Here is a 3,383-nt window from a genome sequence, read left to right on the forward strand (position 1 = left end):
CTTAAAAACCATTGTTACACGTTACATGTAACATGTTACATGTACTATTCCTCTTTTTCTTTTTTGGTTATTTTGGGTCAAAGAGTAAATCTGGTGTTTATTACTCCGTTAATGTTTTAAATGTGAGTTTTCCCACTTGAGAGTAAGCTCCCAGGGAGCGGGTTCTGTGTCATGTCTGGTTACCACGGATTCATCAGTGCCCGTATCCTCAGCACTCCATAAATATTTGCTGAATGAATGAACAAATGAAATAAACCAATTTGCTCTAGGGAGGAAATGAAATGAAATCTGATCGGTATTAATCTCAGTAGCATTTTTATTTCAAGAAAGGGTATGCTCCCTTTTACTCTAGGTTTATATAGGTTGCAAGTATTTGTATTTCCAAAACAAATTTCAGTTTGTATTAACAGGATAGTTGGGGTGACTGTGCCTTTTGACATGCATGCTAATTCCTGAACGCTCTTAACAGCTTTGTGGGAATGTGTTGAAGACTTTTCTCTGGCCCCCTGCAGAGCTTCAGAATCCCTGTGACCATTGAAAATGCATTTCTTCTTGGTGACACTTCACCTCCAGCCAGTTTGAAAAGTGCATGATCTGTTACCTCCTTCCTTCACTTCTCCTATCGTCAAGTTGAGCAGATCCACTCTTGTCTAAAAGTTTCAAGCCACAGAAATTCTTCCTTCTACCAACTCTGTCCTTAGTTATCTACACAAGACCTACTTCTGTGAATCTTGCCATGGGTTGAAAAACCTGTTAGTCCCTTCCTCAAAGAATGAGCAAACACGATCCTCCCTGGATATCCTCAGAGCAGAGGAGCTCCATAAACAACTCCCAGGAGTACCAAAGATGATACGAATGGGCACCTTACTTTTCGACTCCCGTGTCTGCCGTGTTTCTTTTGCCTACGCTCTCTTTGTTCACACAGGGTTAAAGCTTTGTGATATCACATTACCCTGTCTTTGTTTAAGATGAGTTAACACTACACCACGTCTATAACAAGTCCAAAGGTGCTGCCTTTTGATTTTTTTTTTTTTTTTTTAACTTGCCAACCTGCCATGCCACTCTAGGGAGCTCCTGTAACCAAATGACTTGCCCAAGAACCCTGGGTGATGGGAAAAACAAATATGTTGGGGGGAAAGCAGGAGAGGACCTCGGCCACTGGTCGGAGCTCAGTGGAAAGAATTAAGTCTTTGGGATTGTTGAGGGGAGGCGGTAAGTTGCAGAGCTAGAGCTCAGGTATGACCGGCCCACAAGGGGGTACATCCAGCTCCAAACCTCCTCCTTCCTTTTGAAACTGGGAATAGAACTGTTTTCTTGCTTATCTTAAAAGGGTGATGAGACTGTATGTTCAAAAACACTTTATGAAGTGGGAAGTCCTAAACGAGCATGAGGGTTTAGTACTCTTCTCTGACTTTCCAGAGCTGAACAGGGCTCTGTTGAGCTCCCCGCCAACAGGTTACTGGGGGAGTGCTGGGCACTGTGAAAATGAGTCAGACTTGTTAATCGCTCCAGAGGCATGCCAGTGGTAAAAGTCTACACAGTTCAGCAGATTAGAGAGAAATATTAATTATGTCAATGAATCACATCTTCTGGGTTCGCATTATCGTTGACCTAGTTTTCTATGTTCTGTCTCTCCTCTCCCATTATCCTTGAAGAATAATCCAGAGCCTTGCCGTGGGCGTGATGGGTTTTAGGTGCCAGTAACTCTGCTGATATCATCTTTCACTGGCACAGGATTAATTTACAAATGAGATTGGGCTGCTCCCAACCACTTTCTAAGTTAGTCGAACAGCTGGGGGGCGGTTTTCACACCTGCTAGTGGAAAATCCACTTTGGTCGTATGGATCAAATTCTATGGTGAAGAACTGGAGGAAGGAGAGAGAGAGGGTCAAGTTTTCTCCACCGTAAGACTTCATAAAAAATTCTTTTTATCAGAGGGGCCCCGGATATCCATTTTGTTACAAAGAGATTATTATCTTATAACTAGAAATTGCCCCTTACAGTCAGTAGTGACAAAACACCTCTAAAAGAAAACAGACATAAATTAAAAACAATGTAGGAGTTAAACCTTACTGAAAAATATACAGAATCTTCATAATGTATTACAAAATATTTGAAGATGCAGAAGTCCCCTCCTATCAACTGACGGGTTGTGTAATGGCGCTGCGTGTCAGGTGGATTGAATGAAACTTCATAAACAAATCTAACTGTTTGGTCAGGCATCTCCATTAAAGCAAATCAAAAACTGCAAATGTTTCCTTAACATCATTCCGTCTGAATCCCCGACGGCCTCTTCTTGTTTGTGATCTGCTCCCTTTCCCGGCCATTCTCCGTGCACATTATATATAGTTTCAATCCATACCAAATGAAGGAAGCATTGATTAGACTTGATTTAAGGCAGCAAGTGATAAATGCAGCTGGAAATTGATTCATGCCTCTCAAGTGACTGGGGCACAGCCATCTACAGTTGACACAACTCTTGTCTCAAGGCTGGAGAAAACAAACAGGGAAACACATGTCAGACAGATAAATGACTTCGCTGTTTTGAGCTCTCCGTGGAGGCCATTTGTTTTCCTAGATAAGGAAGACTGCTCTCCGAAGTCATGAAAAGATAAGCTAGAGAAAAAGGATGAATGTGGAATTGGATGCCTGAGCCCTTGGAAAAAAAAACCCAAACGGAAAGGATTTACCTCTGAGAAGAATCTTGCTAGGAGGCTCTGCTCTATCCTCTCCTCTCATCCCGGGGCGCTGCTGGCTGTGTTGGCCAGGCCAGTTCCACTCCAGCCAGGCCCGCGTCCTCAAGGCCCTGTCTCCGGGATCGTAAGTGATGGCAGTGGGATGCTGTGGTCCAAGTTCTTTCCAGCAAGACAGTTTCCAACTGCTCTCTTTCGAGTGAGCAGTCTGGGGGAAAAAAGCAGCAGGAATGGCTGAGTGACTCAAGAGCCCCACTTGAATTGTGGCCTGAAGGGCCAGCAGTCTGACGACAAGTGACAAGTTTAGAACCCTATCCCCTCCAGAATGCAATAGCCCTCTGGCAATGCAGTGCCTCTCATGGAGCCTCCTGCATGGTACAGGGTTAAATATTTACTGCATTTTTACTCTGTTTTCTCACCTCGACATGGTTGCTTATGCATTGCTTTCTCTCCTCCCTCTTAGTTTGCATAGATGGACATCTCACCCATCCTTCACAGCCCCATTCAAATGTTACCTCCTCTAGAAGGTCACCCTCCATTCTTCCTGGCTGGAAATTATTTCCCTCCTCTGAACTCCCACGAAATCCAGGCCAGGCCCTGCTGGAAGAGCCTCGAATCCAGGGAAAGCTAAAAGGATCAGAGTGGGGAAGTGTGATGCCTGTGAGGCCATGCCACAGAACATCAGTTTCC

The 3,383-nt window shown here is 44.1% G+C and overlaps 1 long non-coding RNA gene across 1 annotated transcript; it reads right to left on the reverse strand.

Moving 5' to 3' along the window:
- Window positions 1-298: 298 nt before the first annotated feature.
- On the reverse strand, window positions 299-3,016 carry LOC309847710. Its single transcript, XR_014302587.1, has 2 exons — window positions 2,691-3,016; window positions 299-2,490 (listed from the first exon to the last, which is right to left on the reverse strand). It is a non-coding gene; the product is annotated as an uncharacterized lncRNA (long non-coding RNA).
- Window positions 3,017-3,383: the final 367 nt, after the last annotated feature.

The sequence above is a fragment of the Mustela nivalis genome (assembly GCF_964662115.1).
Source record: "Mustela nivalis genome assembly, chromosome: 1".
Lineage (NCBI taxonomy): Eukaryota > Metazoa > Chordata > Mammalia > Carnivora > Mustelidae > Mustela > Mustela nivalis.